General features: G+C 33.4%; 1 pseudogene; it reads right to left on the reverse strand.

The window, feature by feature from the left end:
• Positions 1–1,734: 1,734 nt before the first annotated feature.
• Positions 1,735–22,190, reverse strand: LOC124371553 (annotated as a pseudogene).
• Between the last annotated feature and the right edge of the window lie 732 nt (positions 22,191–22,922).

Consider the following 22,922-nt stretch of genomic DNA (forward strand, 5'->3'; position numbering starts at 1 on the left):
TTCAATGTAATTAAATTATTCATAATAATAGTTTTTTACATTAAAAAATTGAAAATTGATCTAAAGTAAGAGGTCAGTTCAGAGTTCTACAAGGTTCTATTTTGGGAACTTTCTTGTACACTATTTATCATTTCCCATTCAGATTCATATAACTGCTTTTGTTTTAATGTATGCAGAAAGCAAATGAAGTGTAAGTTCGACAAATATTTTACCAATTTACAATTGATTTTAGAAAAAAATACTGAATTATTTACTCTTAATAAAAGAGCTCATAAATAGGGTTATGATTACAAACAGAGCAGTGAAAATCATATTGAGTATAGATATTCTTGACTGGCTCTTGTGGTATTCTATTTATTACAAACAGTTAGCAAAAATACTTAACCTAAAAATCTAAAAATTGATTTCCTTTTGAGTTATTCGTTCTTTTATTTATTACGGTTTAATTATATGAGGCGGCAAGTATAACAAATGTTCATAAGCTTCTTTGTTACAAAAGAAAGAGTTTGTGAATTTTTAACAGGTTGATTCCTAAAACATCTAGTACAAATCTGTACATTTCTTTTGATATGGTGATATTGTATGGTTTGTAAATATTTTGAATAATATCATTGTCAGTGAAATAATTTATAGATACTCTGACCATGTAGAGAGGTCTTTTCACAGCTAGTCAACTTACAGGACAGTAGTTATGGTAACAAATAATTTATGTCTACATGAGCCATGTTAAATGTACCTTTTTTAGTTTTAAGTTTCACAAGTATTAATCAGTGTTAAATTACAAAATATAGTGAATAAACTCATCCCAATATTTTCTTAGTTATTCATGGTGCTTACTATATAAAATGAAAGTTACATAGATAAAAAGACTTATTCTAATTATTCTTAGATAATTCGGATAAGAGATCACATATAGAAGAGAAATATGAGTGATGTACGTTAAACGTTATTGCTGGTATCGATGAGCAAACTTAAGACAATGAACATGTTTTATTAGATAGATGTATCTGCCAATTGGAGTTGTGGACTAATTTTTAATCTGATTGATTACTGTGTGGAGTAAAAAAAAAAAAAAAACAAAACAAATGGCTACTAAACTTTCCACAAAAAATTATAGAAGTCCTCATCTGACTCCAAATGGGCTGTCTATACAAAAAACTTTTCACAGTAAAATTAAATAAGCAACATGTTTTATGAAGTAACCAAACTAATAACAAAGAAATAAAAGTAAAAGAAACCAAGTAAACAATGGGAAAATAACAAACACACAACAGAAAACAAAAATATAAAAATACATTATTAACATTATAAAACAAAAATATACACATATCATTTACATAATGTAATCACAAAATGTCTTGCATCCACAGAGAATATCATGTTGCAACACTCTTTGGCAAGATTAACAAATTAATAATTTATAGTAGAAGTTGAGCTTAAGTTTGGCCATAATACTTTTTTCACTCATATTTCTTCCACACAGGACGCACGTACTACTAATGTTGTGAGTTACAAGATAGGTTTCTACAAATTACATTGGTTGTATGCAAAACAAATGCTTACCTTCAATTTGTTTTTGTTTGTTTTTTTTGCAAAATCCACCAGTTTAAGCACTATTACTAGCAAAATATGCTGTCATTATTGAAAACAAATGATTTTCAGTTATAATATAAAGAAAACACTGCCTAAAACTAGCTGAAACATTATTATATATAAAAATATTTCACTGATTTATTTTGCTTCCGAATTAATAACTTTTACTAATCAACAATTTAATATGAAAGTAAATTTTAACTGTTGCAGTTATAGTTGTCAAAGAATTAAAAATAAAGTTTAGAAAATATAAAGAATTTATATTTAAAAATATCTTTTGTTACTTAAAAAAAAATACTTGTAAGTTTTAGTCATACCGAGGCAATTGTTTGTCGTTAAAAGTGGTGGTATCAACACGTAAAACTTGACAAAACATATCTGTGGATTCTGTAACTCACAACACGTTCAGCAGCCCAGAGAGTAGGGGAGTCCGCACTAGGAGCTGGTCAGGCTTGCCATCAGCAGTTCCATCTTGTTCAGGAAATTCTTGCCTTCCATCTTGTCCCATCGGACTTCCTTAAAGGCTCCCCCAAGATTCTCCCATTTTCGCTCCTTCACCAGCTGTCCACTGAAGAAGTCCTTGCGGGGGGAGTGAGCTATGGAGACCTGAACGCCACCCAGAGGCTCACACCTCACGGCTATCATCCTGTCTCCGATCGGTGACGCTAGGATACAAACTGCTTGCGTTGCCCAACATCTCGACTGCTCCGATGCCTAGATGAAAGCTATTGGCCAAGAATTGCCAGCCCATACACTTTGGCCAGAGCCTGCACTCCGGTGATCTGGTGCTGGTAGATCTACACATACATATTTCTTCTTTTTACTACAGGCATTTTTCTTGTTTAAAAAAAATCCACAATTGTAATTGTCAGATTTACTTCTTGGTATAATATTATTCTACTAAATGGCAGATTATAAGTTTTACTTTTACCAAAGCACCTATGGTCGAATGTGACTTTTATTATTGATTAGACTCTTTTTGGTATATTTATAACGGAAAGAAAAAAAAGTATTGCTAGCTGAAAAGTTTGTTATCAATTCATATATTTACTTGAATTTACAAGTAGTAACGTTATATAAAACTAAGTAAATATATTATATTATTTACAATTTGAGCTCTGTATGTTCCATTTCTTAAATGCCAATGAATTTGATAGTTAGTTACCTTAAGTAAGTATGTGGTATATTTGGAAATAGTAAAATACCCGAGTTATGATGAAAAATAATAGGATGACAATTTTGAATAAATATATGTAATTAATTCACTTATTATACCTAGTATACTAGTGTAGTTTTGCATCCAACAGTAGATTCTATAATTTTAATCACTCCTTAAGTGCAATCGACTGATAAAAGGATTCGTCAAAAATAATAATATTCCAATGTTTATATGGGCCACAAACTTTAAAATTATATGTTAAATAAGAGGCTGTGAATGATCATGCAAGTGGAATGGTTTATATGTTTTTCAAAACTAGTACCTAATCTGCAGTACTTTTCCAGCTGTTTCTTCATTATAACTTTCTTCAGAACAGTGTGAATGACTCAAATTAAAAGATTTCAGGTTATGTAAAGGCTCAGAACAAGAGCGTTTTTGTGGTTGTGCATGAAGAAAGTAAAACTATTCTTCAAACTATTGCAATTAACTGTTTTTCTGTAAGCGAACTTGAGAAAAGGGGTTGTTTATTGTATCATTCACAAGTTTGGGAAAATCTATCTAAGACTAAAAAAGAAGATCCAAAGATTGAAAAAGGACTCTAGGAAGGGGAAAAACAAAAGCCTATGCTAACTTTGCAAGAGATAAACTGGTGCAAAGCGGATGCAAGTTCTGAAACTGTATTTAAGTCAAAACTTACCTGACAATAGATGAGATCTCGCAATTCCTGAGTCTCATAACTCATGTGCACGACGCGGCCGTCACGACCCACACATTTCAGACTCTTCTCTCCGATGTGGACTACAAGTGAGGTGCCGACAAATAGTGTCGTAGCCAACTGCTCACAATGTTTACCTTGACACAAGATAGTGTAGGAGAATTGAGCCCATTCCAGTGAGAAACTATTAGCGGGTCCTTAACGTCCTTTGCTATTGCGTCCAGAACATACTGCGTACGCAGTCGCATGAAGAAGTGCTGGGCCTGCTGGATAATTTTCTTCCAGCAAGGTCTGGCTGTAACACAGCAGAACCAAGGATATTACAACAGTAAAAAGAGAATGATACAATTAATATAATCATGAGATGTAGAGTCAAAAGCTATCTCATAAAACTAAAATTATTTTTTTTGACTTAAACTCGAACATCTACAGATAATATGTACAGGTGTTTACTTTAGTTGTTGCGATGGTCACTTTGGTTGTTAACCATGCAAAGAGACCACTTCTTCCACCTTTTTCTTTCTCTCCGTAGTTGACAAAATGCCCCATACATACAGTATATTTATTCAACTGTTTTGTAGCCCGTTTTGGACTAATTTTCCATTTTTTGTCTTGACTAATAAAAATTAATTGACTTATCCTCGATTAATAATATCTTAATTGATTGTGACTTTTTTTAATTAGCAAATTATCTCATAAATTTATAACACAATAAATAAAACACAATAAATACCGATGTTTTTTAGTTTTATTTATTGTGTTATAAATTTATGACATAATTTGCTAATTAAAAAAAGTCTGTGAAAACACATTGGTTAGTAGAGTGAAACGTCGCCAACCGCATCAGAATAAGACAATCCAGTCAGAAATGGCAGCGCATAATGTACTTCACAATGTGTACCTAAAACAACCCGCCATTTCTGATTGGATAAACCTTTTGAGATGCGGTTTGCGGCATTCAACTCTACTAAGTGAGCTCTTTCAAATGAGGTATCACTCGACCCATGCTTCAATTTAAGATTTCCATGTTTTCCTCTGTGGGCCGTCCCCCCATGGTTGGCATGTCATGGTAATAGCAAGGAAAAATAGTTTACATAGCCATATGACACTGTGCAAAGTTTATAGATGTTATCTCCTATGGGTTTTTTTAAATATTAAGCCGTACCCATACTTTTCAAACACCCTGTATACTTAGGCGATACAATTTCAGGAAAGAACATACAAAACAGAGAGAGTTGTGATACTTAGGACTCTCTGAATGATTTTTTCTAGTTGTGTGAGAATGGTAAGTGGATATCCAGTCTGCATGAAAATAAAGGTCATCAAAATAGGTGTCTTCAACTACATTGGTTTCATTCAACAGCTGGTGAAATAAATAAGTAAAACACAGAGGAATGCGCATTGACGCCTAAGGCATCGATGGTATTCATAGCGTTAAACAAAAGACACATTAATATTGATTTTTACAAGTTGTACAACAAGTTCAGCTTCAAAGAATATATGAGGTGTATTCAGATATTATCTGAATTGCCACTATAATTAGTAAAGACGGTTTTGACTCATGGCTTTGAGTCTTATAATTCTCAAAGTAGTTTTCATCCTCTGCAAACACACAGTTGCCTAGTGCTGTCTCCCCTGTTCAAAGCAGTTTGAAGTTGCTTTTTGGAACCTAACAAAATGATTGAATTACTCTTTATTGTATCTCTACTACATGTTGAAATCGGCATCCTTAAAGCTGAAGTTTGATTTTGGAGAACAAAGAATCAAAAGAAGCAGCAATGTCAGCGAGTGGGGTGCTGTTGGACCTATATCAATTGATACTTAGCAAAAGATTGCTGGACAAGTTGCAATTTTTGAGCTTGAGTGTAATGATAAGAGTTGCCAATTCTTACTTGTGCCTTTTTGGATGAACAGCATAACTGATATAATACTTCACAATTTTATTCTTTACGGTTTGAACCCATATGAGAAAACATAATGAACGATATGAACTTGTAGTGTTGAATGTTTTTCTAATTCCATGATGTAGGGCTTTTCGGGCACCCAGAACATACAAGGTGTGATCAAAAAGTTCCAGGACTTTTTATATACTATGGGAATGCAATGTCTCACACAGCGATGCGGTTGGCAGCATTGTATTCCCTGACTCAACAGTAACACAGCTGTGTTTGCAGATCAATCATAACATCACTGAAAGTAACATTAGCACAGTTTGTTTGAGATTAGTTTTATAGAGTTTGGCTATTTTTTTGTTTAATGAAAATGAATGTGAAAGAAGAGCAACGTGTTTGTGTGAAACTGAACAAAACGTTTTCTGAAAACCTTTTTGATGTTACAAGAGGCTTTTGGTGAAGAATGTAAGCCGATCATGCTACCATCAGTGTGTTCAAGAGGTTTAAAGATGGCCGAACATCCACAGACGACGATGCTCGTTCCGGACGCCCTTCAATGTCAATCAATGATGACAATGTTGCTAAAGTGAACGCTCTACGTACGATCAGACCGTCCGACTAACAATCCGTGAAATGGCAGAAGAGTGTAACATTTCATTTGGGTCATGTCAGGAAAATTTTAACTGAAAAACTTCAAATGCGTCGTGTTGCAGCAAAGTTTGTGCCAAAACTGTTGACTGAAAGACCAAAAACAACACCGAATTCATGTTTTCGGAGGAACTTCTTCAAAAAGGCAAAAGCTTCTTGGATCATGTCATTACGGGAGACGAGACATGGGTTTTTTGGTTACGATGTGGAAACAAAAGCCCAATCATCACAATGGACATCAAAAGGCTCTCCAAGACCCAAGAAAGCACGTTCAAAGTCAAATCAAATGTGAAGGTCATGCTTACGGTTTTCTTTGACTGTAAAGGTGTCGTCTACTATGAATTCCTTCCACAAGATCAAACAATTAATTGTTTTGTTTATCTTGAAACCCTCAGAAAATTGCGTAATGCTGTGAGAAGAAAGAGACCTGAGCTTGTGGCAAAGTGGGTGATTGGGTCCTTCACCATGATAATGCTCCTGTTCACTCTGCATTAGTTATCCATGACTTTTGTGTAAAAAAACGCAATGACTGTCATTTCCTCAGCCCCCCTACCTCACCTGGACCTGGCTCCAGCAGACTTTTTTTCTTTTACCAAAGCTCAAGAGACCTCTGAAAGGACGAAGATTTCAAACAGTTGACGAAATTAAAGAAAAAACGCGCTGCTAAACACCTTTACTAAGAAGAGTTTTCTGGGGCATTTGATCAGTGGAAACACCGGTGGGAAAAGTGTGTAGCTTCCCAAGGGGAGTACTTTGAAGGAGACAAATTCGAATAACCTGTATGTAGTATGAATAAATGTATAAAAATTCAGTCCTGGAACTTTTTGATCACACCTCGTACATGTGATTTTGCAAATTACTGTATATTGACAAGAAAACAAAATTTACTTTCTGAAGCATTACTACAGTGAAAAACCCACCAGTCAAAGGATTAAATGTACAGATTATTAACATATTGCGTTTTTGGAACTGGTAGTTGAATAAAGAACCAACGTTAATAAACAGTGAACATACCTCTTAGACATCTCTAGGAGCTGATGCCTGTCAGCGGCGTTGGGTCCCGCCAGACACCTGCGCTTAGAGGGGCCGATGGGAGCTGAAGAAGGATGAGGGAAAGGGTGGTGAGTGTTTTTGTGGTGCACTTCCCGCAACAGTTGGTGTAAAGAATGCTCCAACACATGGTCGTGGTCTGGGCTTTGGTTCTGTGGGGTGGAGGATTTTTTCCCTGTCCCACTGTGGCACAGCTCTATGATCATTTGCAGTCCCGGCAACACCTACACCATTTCACCTCATTCATATCAATTATGTACTCACCTACTATCTATATATTCCTGATATATATCATCAATGGCACTTTTGTAGATTAGATAGAAAAACAAAACAAAACATAATATCAAAAATATTTAGAAACAAGTTTTACTCATATCTAATAAAAATATAATTAATATGCACTTATATGGTTTTTTAGTTTGTTGTATTTTTTATTGGTAATTCAGAAAAAATCTCAAAACTATTTGGTATTATTCATAATTTGAATATTAGAAAACTATACAGTTTACAAGAAAATTAAAAACATTTGGATGCAATTTAATCATACCATTAAAAATGTGATATCTATCAGAATTCTACAATTAAAAATAAGAGTGTAAAAGTGCTTGAAGTTTAAAAAGCTTTTTTATAGGTTAATATTTTATATCATTTCACTACAGCCAGCTCTAAACTGAAAGATTATATAACATTCATTTAGATAACTGTAACAATTTATTTATACTACTGGCAATGCCATTTTAAACACAGTTGTTGATACCTACCTTGGTCATCTAAGCATTAATCATGATCACAACTCTTTTAAAAAACTTTTGTAATTTTAATTTGACTTAAAATAATTTAATTGTATTTGTGAATTTAACCCTTTTAACCCTGACGTCCGTACTATACGGACGTCGTAAAAATGGCATCAACTCCCGACGTCCGTATAGTGCGGACGTGCACTTTTTATTACTTTACTGGCCACCTATTTCACCAAATGCTTTGAAATTTCACAGACTTGTGCACAAAGATATTTTGCATAGAAATATATTAGTTTGTAATGGTTTGACTTCATATTTTGTCAGTCTGTGACTGAGCAATTGCAGTTCGTCTCGACTGACTGCTCACGCTTGTTGCAGACAGCTGTATATCACGTGGTTGTGAATATTCCGTTTTCTTCACAGTTTTAGGTTAAAGCAGTGTAAAGTACGGCAGTTAAAGTTTAGTTTATTATTTGTTTGATTTCAAAATGCGTAAAAGACATTGTTCAAAGTCTCCCGTAAGTGAAAATACACTAATTAGTAACCTAGTTGTAAATGGTGTGGATGTGATTAGTGACGACGATTTGAGTGATGGATATCTTGAAAACTTTTTTCTGAATCAGAAGGGGAATTAGCAGAGGAAAGTGATAGTGAATTATCTGTAACTTATTTAGATGATATAGTTGAAGACCCAACTTTTGAACCCTTTGAAAATTCATCAGATGAGGACGTTGCTCAACCAGGAACATCATCTGGTAGGCCTACTGTTGCAATGAGACCTACTCCTACAGGAAGACCTAGAGGTAGGCCTAGAACAAATAAAGGCCTAGGAAGAATGGAAAGGAATTGTTGTGTGTTGTAGCATTCAAAGCACTCAGTGTGGGGGTAAAAGAAAAAAAGCAAGGTATTTTTGTGTACGTTGCCAGAAAGGAATTCACCCCAATTGTTTTGGTGACCACAAGTGCTAAAACATTTTGTTGTTAATGTAAATATTGTTTTAAAACTTTTTTAAAATTTAGATTATGAACAGTTTTATTTATTTTGTCAGAAATAACTTTGGTTTTATGTTTATTTTAAAGTACTGTGAATTTCAAAGGTCTTGTTACATTGCCTTGCCCAGAAATGGCAAAAAGAAAAATTTACACGGCTTTACAAAAATTGATGTTACTCCACTTGTAAATAAGGTAGGCCTATAATTTTTGTTTCCTTTTATTAAGGATTAAATATACCATAAAGTAAATGGGTATTTTTGTGTAAAATATTTTTTATCTATATGGTTTCCATGATCAAACTTGAAATGTTTTCATTTTTATTTATTTTTTATATATGTATATGTATGTAAAAAAAAAATTACATTCAAAATAATAATTTTATTTGTATATTTCTGTAAGCTACATGTATAAAGAAGTAAAACAAAAAAGAATTACCTAAATATCTTAAAAAATAACTGAGTTATGAATTTTTTACAAAACCCTTACATTTTGTCTGAAAATGGCTTGGGATTTCTGGCACATCACTTGATTTAATGGCCGGGGTTAAAAGGGTTAAGTCTCTGACCAATCCCATAAAATCATTGAAAACAAAAACTTATCATCTCTCAATCTCAATATACTGAAAAAGCCACAAACAATGGTGGATAGAATTCACTATATAATTATCGAATAAATCATCAATCTAGCCCTACCCATTTCAAACATCACAGTACATTCCACATAGAATACTAGATACATAGAGTATCTAGAATACTTTTTTAACAAGATGTATTGATATTTATACTATTCAAGAAATATAAAAACTCTATAAGAATCTTTATTATTTATTCAGCTGTATAAAGCTATAGAAAACAATATCACAATTAACACATAAACTTACAGTGGCCATGATCTGATTGCCAACAACCATATGAGGTATTGGACTTTGCAACTGCACCGCCTCTTTCGCCAGCTGATTGAACAGCTCCTTGCAGAACAGGACATTCTGGGCGGCCTCCAATCTCTGCTGCCAGTGCAGGTCAGAGCTACTGACAGGGTGACTAGAGCCTATAATGTTGATATTAGCGCTGCACATGTCTTCTTGGCCTTTCTGACACATCACCTGCACACACCATTACAATACGTCAGAGCATTATGGGTGGCCCTAATTGCTGCTGCAGTACAGGTCAGAGCTACTGACAGGGTGACTAGAGCCTATCACATTGATACTATGAGCCAGCAGATTTTCTTGGTTCTGCACATCATCTGTACACATCAATGACAATACTTCAGGACAGTTGAGTTAACTTCTAGAATTTATTACCGATTCAGATCAGACTTGCTGCTGAGTTAGTTGGAGGCTATCAAAATTTATGCTGGCACTATACAGACTCCTGTGGCCTTCGAACACATTTCACAAACCAACGACAATAAATTAGTTTTTTATGTGGTAAGTGACTAAATATAATACAATGCAATCTTAAAAAAAGTAGAAGAGACTACTTATTCTTAAAACTATATATAAAGGACAGTTTTAGACTGGTTCTGTCTCGACTTGTCTGCTATGATGTGTACCGTTTCAGAAGTGCAGCTGGTTATCAGGAATATTTTTATTACAGTGTTTGTTGTAAACTATGACTCAGTACTCATCGCCATGTTTTGATTGCTGTTTTACATGGTTATTTACCCACTAGCCACTTAATATTCTTACACATATAGTCCTTGTACAAATCCAAGAAAACATGCAAAAAGTGCAAGGATTTGGTGAAACTCTCACCAAAATTTAAATTTTATTGTAATCCTTGTATTTTTGTGGGAAATTGAATTCTTTACATAAAAAAACGTTTCTATTATTTATGCTTATTCTTTTCAATTCTAGTTTCCAGCTAAATAACCAGCTAACCTGTACAATAACTTACATGTGCTATTTGATTGTTTAGTTATAATGTTAATATAATTATAAGGATAATGTATTGTACGGACAATGTTATATTATTTTACTTTTTTTCAAGTATAGGCTACCACAAAAATGTATGTAAAAAAATTAGAAAGAAAATTAATACGGTGCCGTTTTGTTGTGATGGGCATTTTGGTCCTGATTTGCACATCAGGGGACGGTACCATGATAAGTGGTTAATGGCTTAATCTAGTTGTAGAATTTCACACCTGAAGAAGAGGGCAAAAACCAGTTCTTATGTTCTTGTAGAATTAATGGCAAATGTCCATAATTCTGATAAGTTTAATAATGGTAGTGAGGAAATAAAGCTTTATTTTAAATCACATGATCAGTAGCGGTACCTTGATGTATGCCACACCCTGGAGTTCACTAGGCACAGTGACGCGCAGGGCCGAGGTCTGCTTGACAGGTGGTGCAACACCAGGGGAGGGTGGTGGACTGGTACTGGTGCTGGGCTCCTCCTCAGCTTTGGTCACTTCAAATATACCTGTCTGAGCGTACTTCGACCCGGCTGTAACAGTGTTATGGTTCTATAACATTTGGTCAGAAAATCCTGCTTGCCAGCTGAATTTATGATACAGCAAAGTTTCATTTAACCTAAATAAAGGAGGGGACAGCCATTTAAGATAACCAATCTTTCAGTTATCATCTCAAGGACACGTTATAAGCGTAGTCTGTTGTTACAGTGATGCATCATGTACGCACTCTCCTGTCTAGAGACGGCTTAGAGTTAATTTTGTTTTATTTCTATAAAGAGGAGTCTCTACATTAATACACCTAGTTACTACAATGATATTGTCACTGATTGAAGAAAAGTAAAAACTATAAGCATCCAAATTGATCCTATCGGACATAACACCCAGGGTGTTAGAATATTAACTTTGTTCCAACCACCCATTTTGGATAGTGGACAGATATTGGGTTTCTTGATGCAATTGATTTTATCTTAAATAAATATTTTTATTTGAGGTATTCCTTGAGTCATTCCATTTAAAAATTTTCTGAAGAACCCTAATCTAATTTTATAGAATTTTTAATTCAAAAACAAAATCAGGTGATGTTATTAAATATCTCAAAGGAGATTTGGAAGTTCTCATCTGTTCAAAATTTACAGTAGGCGGTGGAACTTTTAGAACACGTATAAAAGTGTCACATTATAATTTTAATGTATTACTGTTATAATTTGAACTAATAAATATAAGTTTGAAAAATCTAAAGAATGTACCTTTTGAACGCTAAAAGCGAGTTAGTTTGCAAACTACGTTTCAAAATATTAGGGGATCATATTAGTTGTAGAATTTGCCACTAGATAGCAGGGCAAGTCAATTTTGCTGTGTACTGTCATCTGCTATCATGCAAACTGAACATCTGAGAAGAGTAGTGGCTGCCAGCTGCTTTTCCTGTTTTGTACCATGTCAGCCGTGCTTCTTGAAACGCCTATGGCAAGTATACTTGCTATCATTACTCGAAGCATGTTTTGCACTCTAGCTATATCGGGTCATTTCAAAACTTTCCTTGGTATAATCATAATAAGGTTTGATTTCAATGACCTTCACTGAAGAATACTTCAGTACAAAATGAGAATAACATATGAAGTTCTTTAGTGATGTATTTTCCAAAAGATTAATTTCTTAATATTTTTTTGCAAATCCACTTCAACCACTGTCCATATACCCTTTTTTGTCATTTGAAGTAGGAACTGTAAATAAAGAGACACAAGAACAAAACTGACAGACATGTACTGATATTCCGCCATTACATTCGGAAGTTTGTTTTAATGTTTACCATATTATGGAGGTTTTTGTACACAACTGGAAAAAACTGTCTTTTTAACCATTTTAGTGCTACAGCGTCTACATCATAGACGCAGCGTATTTTTATATGTATTGGTTCAGTTTATGCAAGTTACTGGCTGCAAACGATGACAGTTCATCCAAAAGCCATAAAGTAACGATATTTGTATATTTGATTGCCGATGACCAGCTGTTTATACGTCTTCGACGTGAAATAAAAAGAAGGTCAGTTCGGATGTTTACGTTGCGAGAGAACTGACGCTGTGCTTTGTTTACTCTGTTTTATCTTATTTTATCCATTAAATTGTGTTATAATTGTAAAATACTACTTCATTAGTATTCCAAATCATTGCATTACTTCATTTTTCATTTGTGTTTTACGTGTGTATTATATTTTACTAAGTTACAAACTATGTCTAATAAAAACATTGCGGGTTATGATGAGTTACTTCACCTTTTTTTATAGTTTTATTACTGAATAAAACAATTATTTAGGTAAAAAAAGTGTTAACTGTGCTTGAATTTTTTTCTTTTATAAATAATACTAAAGTTAATAAAGTATTTATGCTAATAATAGTAAGTGTATTACATTTCTCTTGAGCGTTTCAAACATTATATGTAGGGCAAAATTTGGTGCGGACAACATATTATATTTGTTATCCACACTTCTTATTTGTTGTGTAAAAATAAAATAAAATATATGCAATTTGTTTAGTTTTAGTTGCTCTTTCCGATGGTAGCATCAGAAAAGTAATATGAAATTGTTTACATACTAAAATTGTATGCCAAAGTGAAAAAAATTTAAAAAAATTTACATTATAAAGAAATTTTTTTTATAACAATCCAAATATGTACTTTTTTGTATTTATTTTTGTTTATTGGTTATTTATCTTCAGTACAAAAAAAGAAAAAAAACGTAACAAGATATGACCTCAAATAAGGAAATAGTAAGGAATTGACTAAAACTCTGCATTTATGCCCTAAAATGGCAATGCACCAGACCCCTTAGCACTAAAAGGGTTAATATAGTTGGAACATTTAAATTCTTCTACTTTTCACTTGATCTTTTTTGTTTACATATATGATTTTGTAAAAAGGATATAATTTTATACCAAAATAACCTTGTTCATTGATTTTATACATACTGGTACTTATAATTAAAAAACAAAACATGATAAATCATTAAAACATTCCCCAACATAGCATTAAACAATTTTTTTTAGCTTATTAAATCAACTATTAATACAAGTAAACTTAAAAGTACTCTGTAATTTGATTTTGGTGTAAAAAGTGTTAATCAAAATAAGTTGTAATTGGTTATGAAAAATAACTATAAAATATTTAATGTCAACTCTTCCTGATTTTTATTTAGAAAGTTAATGACTTCTCACCTGTCCTATAGCTCAGATCTCCTATTATGGAGTTGGACACTTTCTTGAGTCTCCAGTTTCTGTCGCAGTCTCAGTAGTTCAATGTGAAAGTCTTGAATAGTTCGATTGCGAGCCGCCTCGTTCTGTGTTGCCCTCAGTCTGTCACCTCCATTAATCAACACAGCCGCCGCACTAGCTAGGGCCTATAGCACAAGTTTAGTTTTATATTTCTAATAAACCTGGAAATAGGAACGTTTAAACTGATAAAAAATATTGTTTTTTTAAAACTATTTGTTTAGTTGATTGTGTATTTTACATGAGCTATATATTGTGTACTATATGCAGGGCCATACTCAGCTTCGGCGGGCCTTGGAAAGGATATTCGGCCGGGCCCGTCATGTACCGCCACCCTCCCCTGTACAAGTGTGGTGGGACTGACTTGGGCCTCAGTAAAATTTTTCCGAAAAACCGGTCTGAATACGGGTCTGACTACATGCCTACATCTTAAATAAGACTAACAATTTTAAAGCTGTGAAACATTCAGTTGGCTATACTGCTAGATATAAACATTCAAAAGAGTAATGAAACCATGGTAATCAATATGTTACAAAACATCTGGACCTGAGACTCATATACGTAGGTATCTAATGTTATTTTCTTTAATCTAGTTGAACTGATCTTATTTGTAAAAACTCTCAAGTAGATGCAGTATAAGTTAACAAAAGAGAATATATAATAAAAATAATCACAAATTCTGGTGTTTCTCAAAACCCTGTTTTGGATCTAATCCTATATTCAATTTATTAAAGCTTTATTGTAATACGGGCAGAAGTAAATACACTAGTTTTTTATTGACATCCCATTACCAGTTTGAGTTTTTAATTTGATTTAGTAGAACGGTTAATTAGTTTTTAACCATTGGGGAAAGTACTAGTTTTTTACCTTAGAGTTTAACTAACAGTTAGACAGTTAGATGTTCCCTAAAAAGAGACAAATTGTATGTTAACCTATTTAACTTTGATTATTTTGCAGCTCTGTTTTTACAAAAGAATAAATTAAAAAATAATCAAATAATAGTGACATCTAGTTGAGATAGTATTGATACATGAAAATTTTCAGACAATTTGGAAGACCACCTATATTTTACGTTCAGCTCCAAATTTTGGTGACTGTTGCCTACAATAAACAGCTAACCTAAAAAGTTGAGGTAATTTCTATTCTAGATATGAAACCAAAATTGTAGAAAAATTATAATCTGCTGACATGAGTTAACAATAAAAATTGGTAAAAATGTATGATATAGATAGAAAAGTTTTAAACACAAGAGAGTAAACTTAATTATTAAAATGGTTATATTTGAAATAAAAAGAAACTTTTCATATCTACACATAAGAAAATCTAATGCTATCCAAAATCATTTAACGTTAACTTATGAATTTATATTAAACTGCTACCTTTTTCCTGGCATATATCTGAGCCATATCTTTTGCCTGAGGGATCGGATCTGGCTGAGGAACAGGATCCAAGATCATATATCTCTTCTGTTTCGCTACACTCAGAACGTCAGCCAAGACACACACTTCCGTCATCGCCGCCCTGGACAATTACATTTTTGAACAATTTCGCTTAGGTTATGAACATAGATTACGTACTACAGAATGGAAAAAGAATTATATATTGCACATCTGATGAGTCAGTTCAATATGCGGTCTAAATAAATGGTTGAGAAAGTAGTGAATTACGAGGGGGTACCAAAAAAAAACCGGAATTATTTTATAAAAATTATATTTTTTACAATACGACTTTATCTCCTTCAAAATAATCTCTATTACAACTAATACACTTGTCCCAACGGTATTTCCATTGATCAAAACATTTTTTGTAGTCATCTTTAGAAATGGCTGCAAGCTCGAGCTTCGTTTTTTTCTTAACCTCTTCAACGCTGTCAAATCGTTGACCTTTCAAGCCTCTTTTCATGTGTGGAAATAAAAAAAAGTCGCATGGAGCGAGGTCAGGCGAGTAAGGTGCGTGGGGCAACGGAACCATGCCGTTTTTGTCTAAAAACTGCCTAACTGAGATGGCTGTGTGTGCCGGTGCATTATTGTGGTAGAAGAACCAGTCTCCAGTCTGCCACAAATCGGGTCTTTTCTGGCGAACACTGTTGCGCAATCTTCTTAAAAATGCCTTTAGCATCAAAAAAGCAAATAAACATGGTTTTGATGTTTGATTTGACTTACCGACATTTTTTTGGACGAGGTGAAGATGGCGACTTCCATTGGCTTTGACTGTTGCTTCGTTTCTGGGTCATAACCATAGCACCATGACTCATCACCAGTAATTACCTTTTCCAGAAAATCGGGATCATTTTCGAGATGTTCTTTCAGAAGGCGGCAAGTTTCAACTCGATGTGCCTTTTGATGGTCAGTCAGAAGTCGAGGAACAAATTTGGCAGCAACCCTTTTCAGTCCTAAATCTCCTGTTAAAATTCGCTGAACCGAGCTCCAAGTTAACCCACTACTCTCTGATAGTTCCTCAATTGTCTGTCGACGGTCGGTGAGCACAAGTTCACGAATTTTCTCAACATTTTCGTCCGTTCGAGAGGTTGATGGACGTCCAGAACGAGGTTTGTCTTCAATCGACATGTCGCCATTTTTAAATCGAGCGAACCACTCGTAGACCTGAGTTTTCCCCATAGCATCATCTTTGTAAGCTGTATTCAACATTAAAATAGTTTCTGCAGCATTTTTACCAAGTAAAAAACAAAATTTCACAGCTGCACGTTGTTCACTTAAACTTGCCATGACAAAAAAAACGAAACAAGAACAAAACAGGGTTAGCGAAAACAGTCACTATGAATGAACAGAATGCACTAGGACAACGGAACTGGGGTCACTGAGCTCGCAATGGGTTTGCGCGACACACGCCTAGCGGCAGGAGTGTGTACTACACGCTGCCGGCTGCCAGCAATACAATTCCGGTTACTTTTGGGTACCCCCTCGTATCTATGCATTATTATCTCTAACGGGTATTCTGTACTGCAAATTAGACTTTCAACATGTAATTATTTATTTTTCGATTTCTGCATTAATCTAAGTTGCCAAAAATATATAACTGCTCACAAAATATAAATACATCAACTCTCCAATTAAAGCACAGCTTTTATTCAGATATAAACAAAATGTCCCCGATATATTAGGCTATAATAATTATTATAATTACATTTCTAACCTATGTTTTTTCTCACCTCATACCATAAACGCATTTCCAATGAAAAACTAATTTATAAAATTTAAAGCTTAAAAACCTTAGGCCTAATTACTACATGATATTTTAAATTGACCGTTCTATCTACTAAGACATTGTTAACAATGAGGCCATTCAGAAGTGACTTCAGCATCAAATATCTCTAGCATTTTCCAATTCGGAGGTGGCAATTTGGGGCGACTAGAATTTATTGACTTTGTGTTTTTGTGATTTGCAGTTATAACAAAACGAATACGTTTTAAGATGAAAATAATAGCTAAAAATCTCCCTTTTCCTGTGGTATATAGAATGTAGTATGATACATTCATTCTGCTTTAAAATATCTTCTAAGACCATAAGTTCACACTGCACCGATCAACAGAATCCAAAAGCTGTCACTTCCAACTCACAGTTTGTCATTAGATACTGTTATCTGCCACTTTTGCGGTTGATGTTTAGGAACACACACCTAGAGCAATTAATTAATTAAAAGGGTTAAATAATTTACAAACTTTACCTGAGTTTATTTCTAACAGAATCCCAAGGCCAAAGCGATGACTGAAAAGATGTAGAATCTTTAGTGGATCCATCTTCCTCTCCTCGTTCAGAAGAGTCAGGTTCTTTCCGCAGATGATCTGTTGCTGTTTTACTGAAATCTATTTTCTGAGCCAATTTAGCCAGGCTCTCTGACATTGACAAAGGGCTGAAAAAAAAAGTTTATCAGCCTATTGTATGACTTAGCAGTTAAATTTCTTGGAAAAAAAACACAATTGAAAAAAGATAGACAAGTTGAACAAGTGTGGTTTATAGCTTATTTCAGACAGTAAGCAAATTTTATATATATAGGCAGTTATATGAAAAAAAACTAATACATTTACAGTATTTTTAAAACTACAGTATACAGAATATTTAATAATGTGTCCACCTTATAATAAACATCAAAGTCCAGAGTCTTGCTGTGAGCACTAGGAATGATGGTCTGAGGTAACAGTAATAAAAAATTATACTAGTTATGAAATCAATACATACTGTAGTCAGTATTTATATCAGTCTTGAATGTAGATAGTAATAAACATATTGTCTTCAATATCTGTTAAATTTTTCAGAGTGGTAGTTGATGAGAGATAGAACTGATCCTGATCAGTAAGTCAAGTTTTGCACTTATGTTACTGTCCAGATGGATTGACATAGCGTCTGGTGGTGGGGGGCAGAACTACAGCCTTATTTATTCCAATTTCTAAAGCAAAGCCAGTTTTAAATGATGTAATTTGGATAATGCCTGGTAAAAAGAACTGATACATGTACGTATTTAGAATTATCACATGTACAAGTAAACAACAATAATTGAGACAATGAACAACAATTAATAAGAAATATGAAGACTCTTGAAGTTTCTTTGTGAGACAATCTTTTTATATTAAAGATATTATAAGCAACAAAATCAGTGCCAGATAACCCTGATATTAAGATAACACCTCATCTTAGACTCAGTGGTTGCACGCCAAGTTCTTCTCGATCATGACACTGCTGGCCCATACTGACTCCAATAGTTCTAAAAAACTTCTTGTGTACAAAAGCCAGCCGAACCCACGAAGACATGCAGGCAAGTCTCCTCCAGGATAAATAAAGGACTTTTTGAGTGCATGAATTGTTGAGTTTTCTAGCTGATCATGTTATAGAGCCAAATACTGTAGTTTATTAATTACAAAATGTACGATAATTAAGTTATATTAGAGTTGAATTCATAAAACATGTTGATGTAATACCTAATTCAATACAATATAACATAGACTGATAAACATTTATAAACGGGTAAATTAAAATCTGATTATATAACAAAATTATTGGGTACAACAAAGTTCTTATCAACTATTTGTTATCAGGCTATACATACGTACATATTATTATATACGTATGTATATACAGCCAACACAAGAATTAAAGTAATAAAATTTCAAACACAATAAACATAAAAATAAATAAAATAATAAAGATATAAAAATAATATAAACTTAAAAAATATTTAATGAAGAGGAGGATACAACTTCTTGGCTGCTTGTATGAAACTTTAAATTTATGAAACCGGTCAATGACAAAAAGGAAAATCCATTCAAAACCAATGTTGAGAGCACAGAGTAATAAATGTCAACATAGAGTTAGAATTTGATGAATAATCATCAATCAGTCTTCACCATAGAAGTAGAAACTGTAATAAAAATGCTTGGGCCTCTAAACTTTCTTCTACTTTGTTGGCCTGAGTGTAGGTATCTCAATATTATCTCTTCCACCAATGCCTACTCCTCCTTAGTTTGTTATCCTCCCCATCCAGAAACCCTGATTTCACTCGTTCCCATAGATTGTTGGACTACTTCAGATATAAAATTTCAAACACATTATTAGTTAATGTGCAATTATGGATCGTCAACGCCTACAAATTCTTTCTGGGAATGAAAACATATTAAGAAATTGATAAAAGTGGATAAGATTTTTATAGCTGATGTGGCTAAAGTAGAGTGCAACCTACAACAAAATTTGGTTTGTTTAGTTGTAGTGAGGATTCTTTACTCATGAATACTGATGATTCGCTATTATCAATCACTCAAGTGTTGGACACTTATTATTCTGCAGCCTAACCTATCTATATAGTAATTTGGTCTGTCATTTTGGTTCTCTATTGTTCAATAGTTTAGATAAGCAGAAATATTGATGATTTGATTGTCGTGGTGGCCGCTTATTATACTGCAGCTTAATTTAATCTGAAACAAGAATTAGCAATAGAACTAATGGCTACAGTAAAATAAGCGGCCACCAACACAATCGGATTATGATTATTGATTTTTAATATTTATACTATCTTATAAGACATATAGATAATCATAATTAATCATTGCCAGCTTTCTTTATTTAGACTAGTGACGTCATTACAGCTGTTGCTAGTGACATCATTACCAGGTGATTAAATCATTTATGTAGGAAAAGTCTAGCGATAACAACAATAACAATGGCGATGAATATGCTAATATTGACTCATAATGTTTTTATAAACACTGAGCAATGTTTTAAGTGGTTACAAGATAATGAACTTGCTCTTTTATATCCAAATTCTCTAGTTTGTATTGACGAGATGAAAACTAGAATTCAAAGTTGAAATCAAATAGTGTTTCACTGCAAGAAAAGTAAGAACAAACATGACATATCTAAAAACGATCTTGAGAAGACTTTTTGAACATTCTAAATTTGGTATTATAAATATAATCAAACATCGTAACTCCAACTTTGACTTTTAATTAATGAATTACTTTTGATGGCATCAGTACCTGCAGAAATACAATTTCAAATTGGCTAAAGTAATCGTAAGTACTATACTGCTCAAACGCCTTTTAAATCAAGTTTAATTATTTTATATAATCTGAAACAAATACATTAATTTAATTAATATAAAAGTATAGCTTCACTACACTACAATTTTAAAAGCATAAAACTTAATTTTGTTCGACATGTTCGCTCAAAATTAATTCAAAGTAAAATTATGTTTGGAAATAAATTCAAAATTAAAATCATGTGTTTAGTTACTGACTAATGGTGGCAAGAGCAGTGACGTAAGTGATTGTTTCACAAGCAGTCACATTTATCCTTGAAAATACATAAGGTAAATTAATGTTATTGTTATGTTGTAATTATATTAATTAAAAATTATGGGTAGGGTACGATAAGCGGACCCGGTTTTTTATATCGAAATTGGTAAACGATATTAATTAATCATAACCATCGATATAATAAATCGATACTAATTAATTATTTTGAACAATTAACTTAAATAATCTATATCAACAGCTGTAAAATAATCTATATCAACAGCTGTAAACACTTTAAAATAATATCAACAGCTGTAAACACTTTCAAATAATACACGTAAGGTAATATTTCAATTTTACATAAATAACATTTGATTATTAAAAATAGCAGTAAATTTTAGAAAAGTACACGGCATTGCTTTGAAAGATGATAGGACGTGTTTTTCGTGGCTTCCACATGTTGGACTTGTACCGAAAAACTCATTTTGTGAAATTTGCGGGAAAGAAACAACTGTAATTGTGAGAGGAGCAAATATGGTCGTCTGTTTTACAAATCTTGGTTATAATAATTTGTTTGATCACTGTAAATATTAAATTCATATTTTAATTTAAAACATATGATTGATATTGAGGACTATAGATACTTTTATATCGATTGATAGTCTAGGATTTGAGATGCGAATATTAGGTATCGACGATTACATTCTTCGATATAAAAAACCGGGGCCGCTTATCGTACCCTACCCAAAATTACATTTTAATTTGCAAATTATGTTAATAATTATGCGTTAATTACATTTGCTTTTAGTCCTTTGGATGGTCATGAATATTGATGATTCGAATCATCATCCGATCATGTTGTTGTCCACTTATTATAGGCTACTGCATCCGAACTAACGATGACAAGAAACCATTGGGATAAGAATGTGTATAAAAAGTGGCTACTTGATGGTGAATGGCATCGGCCACACACACACAAACAGTAAAACAGAATGCTTAAAGGTGTTCTCAGCACATAATCTGTTAGTGGCCCAACAGAGTTGTGGATGGTCTCACAGAATAGGTTAAATAGGCTATGACTACTTGGAACACCAACCTTTTATGTACAACAAATCAAACTAAAGAGATCGAATGAGTAAAAAGTTTGCCAGTTTAATGATTATAATTATCTTATACATACTAATAGCATTGCTTTTACACATAAGTAGGCCTAAAAATGTCAAGCCTAGGCTACTGACAATCAACAAGCTAATACTTTTAACTGTTAACATATTCCTCTAAAATATCAAATGATAAGCTTTATACTGTGACTGAGAGAAATACTTACGTTTGGTAAATTTCTTGTCCATCATAAGTGATTTCTTGAATTTGATTTTCAATAGGTGCTTCCACAGAAATATTCACGGAGTAAGCCATCTTAGGATATCTACCAGGCTAACAATTCGGAATAATTCCCATTAGCCGACTGCCAACGGCCAACAAAACTGCTCACTGCTGGCTGCTTCGTTTCCTTTGCTGCTGGGCGGGTGTTCTACACAAAAAAAACAAGCGTTTATATGGCAATGTGGCCAACCTTAGCAACCTTTTAGTCAAATTTAATTTATTATTTTTGTAGTACCCTATTTTTTAGCCTTGTTAACGTTGTGAACGTTAAATCTTTAGACTGTATGTAAATGTTAACATTTTTATACAAACTACTGTATTGTTATGTTTAAGTTGTTTCATTTGATGTGTATAATATATTGAGGTTATAGAGAGCCCTTACTTTTTACGATTCAATTATATTATATTTGGCCGTATCGGTCACATATGCGTTTAAATAACCAAACTAACACATGATCGGAAGACCAAATACCTGTCAAATGACTTTTGTGTACATTTATTAAATTTGTTTAAGTGGCAATAGAGAAATTTAATTTCAGTAAACATTGAATCACAAAAAGAACTTGCTCCGCCGGGACTCGAACTCGGATCTCTCACTTGCCGGGTGAATGTGCTACCATTACACCACAGAGCCCCGGCGGAGCAACTACTTTTTGTGATTCAATGTTTATTGAAATTAAATTAGGCTATTGCCACTTATACAAATTTAATAAATGTAAACAAAAGTCATTTGACAGGTATTTGGTCTTCCGATCATATATTAGTTTGGTTATTTAAACGCATATGTGACAAATACGGCCAAATACAATATACAGTAATTGAATCGTAAAAAG

Source organism: Homalodisca vitripennis, unplaced genomic scaffold (genome assembly GCF_021130785.1).
Source record: "Homalodisca vitripennis isolate AUS2020 unplaced genomic scaffold, UT_GWSS_2.1 ScUCBcl_1609;HRSCAF=5456, whole genome shotgun sequence".
NCBI classification, from domain to species: Eukaryota; Metazoa; Arthropoda; class Insecta; order Hemiptera; family Cicadellidae; genus Homalodisca; species Homalodisca vitripennis.